We start from the raw sequence: 13,718 nt of genomic DNA on the forward strand, positions 1-13,718 counted from the left end.
AATCAATAGGTGTGAGAAATTGGACAATTCAAGTTCAACGGCAGTTCGTTCCTAATTGGAGTGGTTGGGGTATTCCATACTTCTAGCGATTGGATTTCACTCAAAACTCACCAAATGACTCCTCCCACCATATGTTGCCTAAGTTTGGGGCTCGATCCGAAATCAATAGGTGTGAGAAATTGGACAATTCAAGTTCAACGGCAGTTCGTTCCTAATTGGAGTGGTTGGTGTATTCCGTACTTCTAGCGATTGGATTTCACTCAAAACTTACCAAATGACTCCTCCCACCATATTATGATGTTGCCCAAGTTATGGTCTCGGTCCGAAATCAATAGGTGTTCCAAATTGGACAATTCAAGTTCAACGGCAGTTCGTTCCTAATTGGAGTGGTTGGTGTATTCCATACTTCTAGCGATTGGATTTCACTCAAAACACACCGAATGACTCCTCCCACCATATTATGATGTTGCGTTAGTTTTGGGCTCGATCCGAAATCAATAGGTGTGAGAAATTGGACAATTCAAGTTCAACGGCAGTTCGTTCCTAATTGGAGTGGTTGGTGTATTCCATACTTCTTGCGATTGGATTTCACTCAAAACTCACCAAATGACTCCTCCCACCATATTATGATGTTACCCATGTTTTGCGCTCGATCCGAAATCAATAGGTGTTCCAAATTGGACATTTCAAGTTCAACGGCAGTTCGTTCCTAATTGGAGTGGTTGGTCTATTCCACACTTCTAGCGATTGGATTTCACTCAAAACTCACCAAATGACTCCTCCCACCCTATTATGATGTTGCCCAGGTTCTGGGCTCGATCCGAAATCAATAGGTGTTCCAAATTGGACAATTCAAGTTCAACGGCAGTGCGTTCCTAATTGGAGTGGTTGGTGTACTCCATACTTCTAGCGATTGGATTTCACTCAAAACTCACCAAATGACTCCTCCCACCCTATTATGATGTTGCCCAGGTTCTGGGCTCGATCCGAAATCAATAGGTGTTCCAAATTGGACAATTCAAGTTCAACGGCAGTGCGTTCCTAATTGGAGTGGTTGGTGTACTCCATACTTCTAGCGATTGGATTTCACTCAAAACTCACCAAATGACTCCTCCCAACATATTATGAAGTTGCCCAAGTTTTGGGCTCGATCTGAAATCGATAGGTGTGAGAAATTGGACAATTCAAGTTCAACGGCAGTTCGTTCCTAATTGGAGTGGTTGGTGCATTCCATACTTCTAGCGATTGGATTTCACTCAAAACTCACCAAATGACTCCTCCCACCATATTATGATGTTGCCCAAGTTTTGGGCTCGATCCGAAATCAATAGATGTTCGAAATTGGACAATTCAAGTTCAACGGCAGTGCGTTCCTAATTGGTGTGGTTGGTGTATTCCATACTTCTAGCGATTGGATTTCACTCAAAACTCACCAAATGACTCCTCCCACCATATTATGATGTTGCCCTAGTTTTGGGCACGATCCGAAATCAATAGGTGTTCGAAATTGGACAATTCAAGTTCAACGGCAGTTCGTTCCTAATTGGAGTGGTTGGTGTATTCCATACTTCTAAAGATTTGGTTTCACTCAAAACTCACCAAATGACTCCTTCCAATATATCATGATGTTGCCCAAGTTTGGGGCGCGATCCGAAATCAATAGGTGTTCGAAATTGGACAATTGAAGTTCAACGGCAGTTCGTTCCTAATTGGAGTGGTTGGTGTATTCCATACTTCTAGCGATTGGATTTCACTCAAAACTGACCAAATGACTCCTCCCACCATATTATGATGTTGCACAAGTTTGGGGTTCCATCCGAAATCAATGGGTGTGAGAAATTGGACAATTCAAGTTCAACGGCAGTTCGTTCCTAATTGGAGTGGTTGGTGTATTCCACACTTCTAGCGATTGAATTTCACTTAAAACTCACCAAATGACTCCTCCCACCATATTATGATGTTGCACAAGTTTGGGGTTCCATCCGAAATCAATGGGTGTGAGAAATTGGACAATTCAAGTTCAACGGCAGTTCTTTCCTAATTGGAGAGGTTGGTGTATTCCATACTTCTAGCGATTGGATTTCACTCAAAACTCACCAAATGACTCCTCCGACCATTCTATGATGTTGCCCAAGTTTTGGGCACGATCCGAAATCAATAGCTGTTCCAAATTGGACAATTCAAGTTCAACGGCAATTCGTTCCTAATTGGAGTGGTTGGTGTATTCCATACTTCTAGCGATTGGATTTCACTCAAAACTCACCAAATGACTCCTCCCATCATATTATGATGTTGCCCAAGTTTTGGGATCGATCCAAAATCAATAGGTTTCCTAATTGGACAATTCAAGTTCAACGGCAGTGCGTTCCTAATTGGAGTGGTTGGTGTATTCCATACTTCTAGCGATTGGATTTCACTCAAAACTCACCAAATGACTCCTCCCACCATATTATGATGTTGCCCAAGTTTTGGGCTCGATCCGAAATCAATAGGTGTGAGAAATTGGACAATTCAAGTTCAACGGCAGTTCATTCCTAATCGGAGTGGTTGGTGTATTCCACACTTCTAGCGATTGGATTTCACTCAAAACTCACCAAATGACTCCTCCCACCATATTATGATGTTGCCCAAGTTTTGGGCTCGATCCGAAATCAATCGGTGTGAGAAATTGGACAATTCAAGTTCAACGGCAGTTCGTTCCTAATTGGAGTGGTTGGTGTATTCCATACTTCAAGCGATTGGATTTCACTCAAAACTCAGCAAACGACTCCTCCCATCATATTATGATGTTGCCCAAGTTCTGGGCTCGATCCGAAATCAACAGGTGCTCCAAATTGGACAATTCAAGTTTAACGGCAGTTCGTTCCTAATTGGAGTGGTTGGTGTATTCCATACTTCTAGCAATTGGATTTCACTCAAAACTCACCAAATGACTCCTCCCACCATATTATGATGTTGCCCAAGTATTGGGCTCGATCCGAAATCAATAGGTGTTCCAAATTGGACAATTCAAGTTCCACGGCAGTTCGTTCCTAATTGGAGTGGTTGGTGTATTCCATACTTCTGGCGATTGGATTTCACTCAAAACTCACCAAATGACTCCACCCACCATATTATGTTGTTGCCCAAGTTTTGGGCTCGATCCGAAATCAATAGGTGTGAGAAATTGGACAATTCAAGTTCAGCGGAAGTTCGTTCCTAATTGGAGAGGTTGGTGTATTCCATACTTCTAGCGATTGGATTTCACTCAAAACTCACCAAATGACTCCTCCCACCATGTTATGATGTTGCCCAAGCTTTGGGCTCGATCCGAAATCAATAGGAGTGAGAAACTGGACAATTCAAGTTCAACGGCAGTTCGTTCCTAATTGGAGTGGTTGGTGTATTCCACACTTCTAGCGATTGGATTTCACTCAAACCTCACCAAATGACTCCTCCCATCATATTATGATGTTGCCCAAGTTTTGGGCTCGATCCGAAATCAATCGGTGTGAGAAATTGGACAATTCAAGTTCAACGGCAGTTCGTTCCTAATTGGAGTGGTTGGTGTATTCCATACTTCTAGCGATTGGATTTCACTCAAAACTCACCAAATGACTCCTCCCACCATATTATGAACAGCCCAAGTTTTCGTCTCGATCCGAAATCAATAGGTGTGAGAAATTGGACAATTCAAGTTCAACGGCAGTTCGTTCCTAATTGGAGTGGTTGGTGTATTCCATACTTCTAGCAATTGGATTTCACTCAAAACTCACCAAATGACTCCTCCCACCATATTATGATGTTGCCCAAGATTTGGGCTCGATCCGAAATCAATAGGTGTTCCAAATTGGACAATTCAAGTTCCACGGCAGTTCGTTCCTAATTGGAGTGGTTGGTGTATTCCATACTTCTAGCGATTGGATTTCACTCAAAACTCACCAAATGACTCCTCCCACCATATTATGATGTTGTCCAAGTTTTGGGCTCGATCCGAAATCAATAGGTGTGAGAAATTGGACAATTCAAGTTCAGCGGAAGTTCGTTCCTAATTGGAGTGGTTGGTGTATTCCATACTTCTAGCGATTGGATTTCACTCAAAACTCACCAAATGACTCCTCCCACCATGTTATGATGTTGCCCAAGCTTTGGGCTCGATCCGAAATCAATAGGAGTGAGAAATTGGACAATTCAAGTTCAACGGCAGTTCGTTCCTAATTGGAGTGGTTGGTGTATTCCACACTTCTAGCGATTGGATTTCACTCAAAACTCACCAAATGACTCCTCCCACCATATTATGATGTTGCCCAAGTTTTGGGCTCGATCCGAAATCAATAGGTGTGAGAAATTGGACAATTCAAGTTCAACGGCAGTTCGTTCCTAATTGGAGTGGTTGGTGCATTCCATACTTCTAGCGATTGGATTTCACTCAAAACTCACCAAATGACTCCTCCCACCATATTATGATGTTGTCCAAGTTTTGGGCGCGATCCGAAATCAATAGGTGTGAGAAATTGGACAATTCAAGTTCAGCGGAAGTTCGTTCCTAATTGGAGTGGTTGGTGTATTCCATACTTCTAGCGATTGGATTTCACTCAAAACTCACCAAATGACTCCTCCCACCATGTTAGGATGTTGCCCAAGCTTTGGGCTCGATCCGAAATCAATAGGAGTGAGAAATTGGACAATTCAAGTTCAACGGCAGTTCGTTCCTAATTGGAGTGGTTGGTGTATTCCACACTTCTAGCGATTGGATTTCACTCAAAACTCACCAAATGACTCCTCCCACCATATTATGATGTTGCCCAAGTTTTGGGCTCGATCCGAAATCAATAGGTGTGAGAAATTGGACAATTCAAGTTCAACGGCAGTTCGTTCCTAATTGGAGTGGTTGGTGTATTCCATACTTCTAGCGATTGGATTTCACTCAAAACTCACCAAATGACTCCTCCCACCATATTATGATGTTGTCCAAGTTTTGGGCTCGATCCGAAATCAATAGGTGTGAGAAATTGGACAATTCAAGTTCAGCGGAAGTTCGTTCCTAATTGGAGTGGTTGGTGTATTCCATACTTCTAGCGATTGGATTTCACTCAAAACTCACCAAATGACTCCTCCCACCATGTTATGATGTTGCCCAAGCTTTGGGCTCGATCCGAAATCAATAGGAGTGAGAAATTGGACAATTCAAGTTCAACGGCAGTTCGTTCCTAATTGGAGTGGTTGGTGTATTCCACACTTCTAGCGATTGGATTTCACTCAAAACTCACCAAATGACTCCTCCCACCATATTATGATGTTGCCCAAGTTTTGGGCTCGATCCGAAATCAATAGGTGTGAGAAATTGGACAATTCAAGTTCAACGGCAGTTCGTTCCTAATTGGAGTGGTTGGTGTATTCCATACTTCTAGCGATTGGATTTCACTCAAAACTCACCAAATGACTCCGCCCACCATATTATGAACAGCCCAAGTTTTCGTCTCGATCCGAAATCAATAGGTGTTCCAAATTGGACAATTCAAGTTCAACGACAGTTCGTTCCTAATTGGAGTGGTTGGTGTATTCCATACTTCTAGCGATTGGATTTCACTCAAAACTCACCAAACAACTCCTCCCATCATATTATGATGTTGCCCAAGTTCTGGGCTCGATCCGAAATCAACAGGTGTTCCAAATTGGACAATTCAAGTTCAACGGCAGTTCGTTCCTAATTGGAGTGGTTGGTGTATTCCATACTTCTAGCAATTGGATTTCACTCAAAACTCACCAAATGACTCCTCCCACCATATTATGATGTTGCCCAAGATTTGGGCTCGATCCGAAATCAATAGGTGTTCCAAATTGGACAATTCAAGTTCCACGGCAGTTCGTTCCTAATTGGAGTGGTTGGTGTATTCCATACTTCTAGCGGTTCGATTTCACTCAAAACTCACCAAATGACTCCTCCCACCATATTATGATGTTGCCCAAGTTTTGGGCTCGATCCGAAATCAATAGGTGTTCCAAATTGGACAATTCAAGTTCCACGGCAGTTCGTTCCTAATTGGAGTGGTTGGTGTATTCCATACTTCTAGCGATTGGATTTCACTCAAAACTCACCAAATGACTTCTCCCACCATATTATGATGTTGCCCAAGTTTTGGGCTCGATCCGAAATCAATAGGTGTGAGAAATTGGACAATTCAAGTTCAACGGCAGTTCGTTCCTAATTGGAGTGGTCGGTGTATTCCATACTTCTAGCGATCGGATTTCACTCAAAACTCACCAAATGACTCCTCCCACCATATTATGATGGTGCCCAAGTTTTGGGCTCGATCCGAAATCAATAGGTGTGAGAAATTGGACAATTCAAGTTCAACGGCAGTTCGTTCCTAATTGGAGTGGTCGGTCTATTCCATACTTCTAGCGATTGGATTTCACTCAAAACTCATCAAATGACTCCTCCCACCATATTATGATGTTGCCCAAGTTTGGGGCTCGATACGAAATCAATAGGTGTTCCAAATTGGAGAATTCAAGTTCAACGGCAGTTCGTTCCTAATTGGAGTGGTTGGTGTATTCCACACTTCTAGCGATTGGATTTCACTCAAAACTCACCAAATGACTCCTCCCACCATATTATGATGTTGCCCAAGTTTTGGCCTCGATCCGAAATCAATAGGTGTTCCAAATTGGACAATTCAAGTTCAACGGCAGTTTGTTCCTAATTGGAGTGGTTGGTGTATTCCATACTTCTAGCCATTGGATTTCACTCGAAACTCACCAAATGACTCCTCCCACCATATTATGATGTTGCCCAAGTTTGAGGCTCGATCGAAAATCAATAGGTGTTCCAAATTGGACAATTCAAGTTCAACGGCAGTTTGTTCCTAATTGGAGTCGTTGGTGTATTCCATACTTCTAGCGATTGGATTTCACTCAAAACTCACCAAATAAATCCTCGCACCATTTTATGACGTTGCCCAAGTTTGGGGCTCGATCCGAAATCAATAGGTATGAGAAATTGGACAATTCAAGTTCAACGGCAGTTCGTTCCTAATTGGAGTGGTTGGTGTATTCCATACTTCTAGCGATTGGATTTCACTCAAAACTCACCAAATGACTCCTCCCATCATATTATGATGTTGCACAAGTTTTGGGTTCCATCCGAAATCAATAGGTGTGAGAAATTGTTCAATTCAAGTTCAACGGCAATTCGTTCCTAATTGGAGTGGTTCGTGTATTCCATACTTCTAGCTAAGGGATTTCACTCAAAACTCACCATATGACTCCTCCCACCATATTATGCTGTTGCCCAAGTTTTGGGCTGGATCCGAAATCAATAGGCGTTCCAAATTGGGCAATTAAAGTTCAAAGGCAGTTCGTTCCTAATTGGAGTGGTTGGTGTATTCCATACTTCTAGCGATTGGATTTCACTCAAAACTCACCAAACGACTCCCCCCACCATATTATGATGTTGCCCAAGTTTTGGGCTCGATCCGAAATCAATAGGTGTGAGAAATTGGACAATTCAAGTTCAACGGCAGTTCGTTCCTAATTGGAGTGGTTGGTGTATTCCATACATCTAGCGATTGGATTTCACTAAAGACTCACCAAATGACTCCTCCCACCATATTATGATGTTGCCCAAGTTTTGGGCTCGATCCGAAATCAATAGGTGTTCCAAATTGGACAATTAAAGTTCAACGACAGTTCGTTCCTAATTGGAGTGGTTGGTGTATTCCATACTTCTAGCGATTGGATTTCACTCAAAACTCACCAAACGACTCGCCCCACCATATTATGATGTTGCCCAACTTTTGGGCTCGATCCGAAATCAATAGGTGTGAGAAATTGGACAATTCAAGTTCAACGGCAGTTCGTTCCTAATTGGAGTGGTTGGTGTATTACATACTTCTAGCGATTGGATTTCACTCAAAACTCACCAAACGACTCCTCCCACGATATTATGTTGTTGCCCAAGCTTTGGGCCCGATCCGAAATCAACAGGTGTGAGAAATTAGACAATTCAAGTTCAACGGCAGTTCGTTCCTAATTGGAGTGGTTGGTGTATTCCATACCTCTTGCGATTGGATTTCACTCAAAACTCACCAAATGACTCCTCCCACCATATTATGATGTTGCCCAAGTCTTGGGCTCGATCCGAAATCAATAGGTGTGAGAAATTGGACAATTCAAGTTCAATGGCAGTTCGTTCCTAATTGGAGTGGTTGGTTTATTACATACTTCTAGCGATTGGATTTCACTCAAAACTCACCAAACGACTCCTCCCACGATATTATGTTGTTGCCCAAGTTTTGGGCCCGATCCGAAATCAATAGGTGTGAGAAATTAGACAATTCAAGTTCAACGGCAGTTCGTTCCTAATTGGAGTGGTTGGTGTATTCCATACTTCTAGCGATTGGATTTCACTCAAAACTCACCAAATGACTCCTCCCACCATATTATGTTGTTGCCCAAGTGTTGTGCTCGATCCGAACTCAATAGGTGTGAGAAATTGGACAACTTAAGTTCAACGGCAGTTCGTTCCGAATTGGATTTGTTGGTGTATTACATACTTCTAGCGATTGGATTTCACTCAAAACTCACCAAACGACTCCTCCCACCATATTATGATGTTGCCCAAGTTTTGGGCTCGATCCGAAATCAATAGGTGTTCCAAATTGGACAATTAAAGTTCAACGACAGTTCGTTCCTAATTGGAGTGGTTGGTGTATTCCATACTTCTAGCGATTGGATTTCCCTCAAAACTCACCAAATGACTCCTTGTTAAGCTCATAATTTCATACATATACATGCCCAATTTACTTACTTCTTTTGCTTAGTTCCTATAATTCTAAGTTATTTCCCTCCCTTTGTGTGTTTTGTAGGCCAATAGAGCAAGAGAGCATAATTCATGCAATTCAAGCATGTTAAGGCCTAATTTGGATGAATGGAAGAAGAGCTTAAAAGACAAACTCATTTTGGCTACAGCCCCCTGCCAGTCCAGTTCTGTAGGTCATATTGCAAGCTTTGTTTCAGCAACCTACACAGCTTTGATGAGGCAGCATTCTTCATGAAAATTGTTCCAATGGGTGTGTACTATAACATATCCAAAAGTCAGCCCCATTGGATAAATATGGAGTCTGTTACCTAGCAAACACAGAGCCATGCTCAGGATGGATTTTATCAGCGCGCAAAATGAGTTAGCAATTTGTTTTGGCCTTAACTTCCTCCTCCGACCTTGGATTGGCCCAAATGACATATGGCTGGAAAGAAGACATTCTGAACTTCAATTTCGAGTGCTTAAAGTCCTAATTTGATTAAGAGAATCCCAAGTTGTAAGCCCTTGAAGTTGCTGGTTATGCTGACCTCAGCATGTGCTGGTTGGATGCTTGGTCATGGTGAGCTAGGTATGAGCTATCATTTCTGGTTGGAAGCTTGGTCATGGTGACATGAAGATGAGCTAGGGCTGCTGGTGGGATCTATTGGTGAAGTGCATCAACCAATTCAGATTTTATAATGCAAGTGTTGTATGCATTAGTGAAGTGCATCAACCAATTCATCTTTTATAATGCAAGTGTTGTATGCATTAGCCATATTGAATTCAGATTTGTCACTCCCCTCTCCCTATAAATACCACATCCATTCCACATTCAAGACACAACAAATCCTGAGATTCACAACCCCCACAATTCACTCCAACCATCCTCAAACACTCTCAAAATCCCAAACACTCCAACAATCACCAAAACAACTCCAGCAAACCTCTCTTCCATTTCCCTACGAATTTCATCTTCCTTAGCCATCACCACTCACTCAAACTCATCCCAAATCACCTCCATATCCTTCATACATCTTTCTAGAAGTGGGGAAGCTCTTGGAGAAGCATTAGAAGTGGAGAAGCACTTGGAGAAGCCTTGGACACCACAAGAACTTCAGAAAAAGGGTTTTTCTACTCTTATTGTATTCATTATGTTTTCTCATTTCTGTTCAAGTCTCTTTTCCATTATGAGTAGCTAAATCCATAACTAGGGCTTCGATGTAACCTAACATGAATATTCTGGGTTTATAAGTTTGGAGTTTCAAGTTTGATTCATGATTCATGTTCTTATTCATTATGCTTATAAGTTAACATGCTTGTTTGAATGATTGATCACCATTAGAACTTGTTTGTTAACTATCTTGGTTTGAATTAAGAGTATACACCATGCTTTAATTCGAATTGAACTATGAATAGGAAGAGTATGTATGGACATTCGACAACAGGGATTAGATACATACTTGGTTGTTTAAAATGTTCTTCTATGCTTAATGGGTTCCTAATGCTTAATTTTAGGTTAGACAACAAATGATCAAATTAGGGAATTAGGAACACAAGGTTAGGACCAAACACCATGGCCTAATCATACTTTAGCTAGAATCAATCTTTGAATCTGAATTAGACTTGTTACTTGAATCTTTATAACCCAGAATTGAATTGTTATGGTGATTCGAATGCCCTAGTCTCAAAATCTGTTTTCCAACTCTTAAAACCACTCTTTGTTACATTTGTTTACTTGTTTTTGTTTGCAATTTCATTTTGCTTCTTTTGTTCAACAATCACAACCACTCTTGTTTTAAATTCTGTTTTAGACATAACCTCCTACTTTCTTGAATTTGGTAATCTAAGTACATAACTAGTTTTAACTTCTCAGTCTTCGTGGGTACGACCTCGTACTTGTCTTGCTATACTACTAATTGCCCCGTACAATTGCGAGTTAACATAATATTAACAACAAATTTTGGCGCCGTTGCCGGGGACTGAACGAAAGTTCTTCCCTGGTTATGTCCCCAAGGTTACCCTATTCTTTTTAGTGTTTCTAATTAATCTAATTTTCTGTTTCAGGTAGTTTATGTCTAAAAATCCATTACTTGAACAAGTGAGGTCTTCGTTCCAACGTTCTAGATCTTTGAACGCAGGACCATCATTGCAACCCAGACGAGTGACCTCTGAAATTCAGAATCGTCTAGAAAGGGAGTTGTCAACTGCAAAAGAGCAAGCTCTTGCTACATTTACAAGTCTTGCTCTCCACACTGAACTTCCCGGTTCTTCACTTTCAAATTCGGAAGCAAGTTCAGACCAAGAAGAAGAAGAAATGATGGCTGCCATTGAGTTCATGGGAGAACTTGATATCCCAACAATTCCAGCATCTCCTTCAAGCATTTTGCTGCCCACTGTAGCTCGAAATTATGAGCTTAAATCTTCTCATCTTAATATGCTGCCTTCCTTTTATGGTTTACCTAATGAAGATCCATTGACTCATATAAAGGATATTTTTAATGTTGTGAGTTCTTTTCCCTTGACAGGTGTGACAGAAGATCAACTTCGAATGAGAGTGTTTCCATACACTTTAAAGGATAAGGCGAAGTATTGGTTGAATTCTTTGAAGCTTGGTTCACTCACTACATGGTCTGCCATTCAAAAGAAGTTCCTGGAAAAATACTTCTCCACGCAAAAGACTGACATGCTTAGGGACAAGATCTTGTTATTTGCACAGCAAGATGATGAATCGTTTTGTGAAGCATGGGAGAAATTCAATGGGTTGCTCAACCAATGTCCTCATCATGGGATTCCATTGAAGCTTCAAATGCGTATGTTTTATAAAGGACTAACCCCTTCTAGTCATAATATAGTCACCAATTTTGCAGGTGGTTCTTTTAAAACCAAAACTCCAGAAGAAACGTACGAACTCTTTGAGGAGATAGCAATGGAGACCCAACATACGGATACAAGAGGTAAACGTGTTATTAGTGGTTCTAATGATGCTTCTAGTGTGCAGATTTCAAAACTGGAACAAAAGCTAGATCCTCTTCTTGCATTAAACTCAAGAAGCCCTCCGAAGGAAGTGTGTAGCATTTGTGAATCTCATGACCATGCTACCACAGCTTGTCCACTTGGGGCTGGATATCCAGAATTTGTGCAAGAGCAAGCTAAGTTGGTAAATTCCTACAACCAAGGTCCAAGAAATGATCCATACTCTCAAAGTTATAATCCAGGTTGGAGGAATCATCCAAACTTTTCATGGAGAAATACCCAGAATCAAGCAAATCCCCCTTCATTCCAAAGGCCACAACAATCATCATCATCATTGGAAGATATAGTGAAGCAGATGGCAATCAACCAATCCAATTTTCAGCAAACTACACAAGCTGCCATCTCCAAATTGGAAGTCCAATTAGGCCAAATAGCTGCTGAAATAACTCAAAGAGTGCCTGGGAAATGGCCAAGCCAAACTGAGATCAATCCAAAGAACCCAGAAGCCAAGGCCATTCATGTGCTCAGATCAGGTAAGATCATTGATAATAAAGATGATTCTAATCTTTCAAATGATGTTGTGATTGTAGAAAATGAAGAGGAGGAGACCATGGCCACGGAAGGAGAACAACTCAAAACTTCTCAATCTGCTCCTAAGGCCAAATCAGATTCTCAGAAATCCGATCAATTCCAATTGCATAAAAGGGATGACAAATTTGTGCCACCACATCTTCAAGAAGATAGATACGTGCCACCCGCTCCATATGTTCCACAGATTCCATTTCCAGGCCGTCTTAAGAAAGCAAAGCAAGATAAGGCTTTTAAAGAGATTTATGATATTTTGAGTAAAGTTAATATCAATTTGCCTTTGCTTGATCTTATTGAACAGATTCCTACATATGGAAAATTCATCAAGGACTTGAAAACTCACAAGCTCAATTTCGCTCCAAATGAAGGAGTAAAGCTCGACCAGAATGTAAGTGCTGTATTGCAAAGGAAGCTTCCACCAAAACTAGATGATCCTGGCAGCTTTGACATTCCCATTAACATTGGAGGCAAGAAGGTTGGAAGAGCCATGTTGGACTTGGGAGCAAGCATCAATGTTTTGCCATATTCAGTTTATCAAGAGCTTGGCTTAGAAGGGATGAAGAAGACTTCAATGCGACTTGAACTAGCTGATCATTCTATAAAATATCCAAAAGGTATTGTAGAAGATATTCTAGTTCAAGTTAATACACTAATTCTCCCTGCTGATTTTGTAGTGATGGACATGGAAGACAATCCAAATGGAGATCGTGTTGATCCCATTCTCCTAGGCAGGCCATTCATGGCCACTGCAGACACAATCATCAAAGTGAAAGATAGCACTCTCTCCATGACTGTTTTGGGTGAAACTGTTGAATTTAAAATGCTTAATGCTCTATCTCAACCTTCTATCTCTCTTGATTCTTGCTTTTCAATTGATGTTGTGGATCATGAGGTTTCTTCCAAAATTTTGCAGAGAAAGTCTAATGATGCTCTAGAAGCTGTCTTAACACAAGAAGAGGAAGATCTTTGTGAACCGGAGTTCCAAGAAGTGGTGGCTGCCTTAGAAGTGTTTCCGCCATACCCACCATCCTTTAGGCCACCAATCGAGCCTCTTGGACCATCATCCACGAAATTGGAGCCATCCATTGTCATCCCACCAAAGCTAGAACTTAAACCTCTTCCCAATAATCTTAAATATACATATTTGGGTGCTAACGAAACTCTCCCTGTTATAATTGCTGCAGGTCTCTCCTCACATGAAGAAGAGAGCTTAATTAAAGTTCTAAAAGAGCATAAAACAGCCATTGGGTGGACCATAGCAGACATCAAAGGAATTAGTCCAAGCATGTGCATGCACCGGATTTTAATGGAAGAAGACAGCAAACCATCTCGTGATGCCCAAAGGAGGCTAAATCCCAACATGAAAGAGGTGGTT

At 41.3% G+C, this 13,718-nt stretch overlaps 1 non-coding gene across 1 annotated transcript; it reads right to left on the reverse strand.

The window, feature by feature from the left end:
* Positions 1 to 11,465: 11,465 nt before the first annotated feature.
* On the reverse strand, positions 11,466 to 11,572 carry LOC148294721 (small nucleolar RNA R71). The gene has a single exon (XR_015835626.1). It is a non-coding gene; the product is annotated as a small nucleolar RNA R71 (small nucleolar RNA).
* Positions 11,573 to 13,718: the final 2,146 nt, after the last annotated feature.

Source organism: Prunus avium, chromosome 4 (genome assembly GCF_965620075.1).
Source record: "Prunus avium chromosome 4, drPruAviu1.hap1.1, whole genome shotgun sequence".
Lineage (NCBI taxonomy): Eukaryota > Viridiplantae > Streptophyta > Magnoliopsida > Rosales > Rosaceae > Prunus > Prunus avium.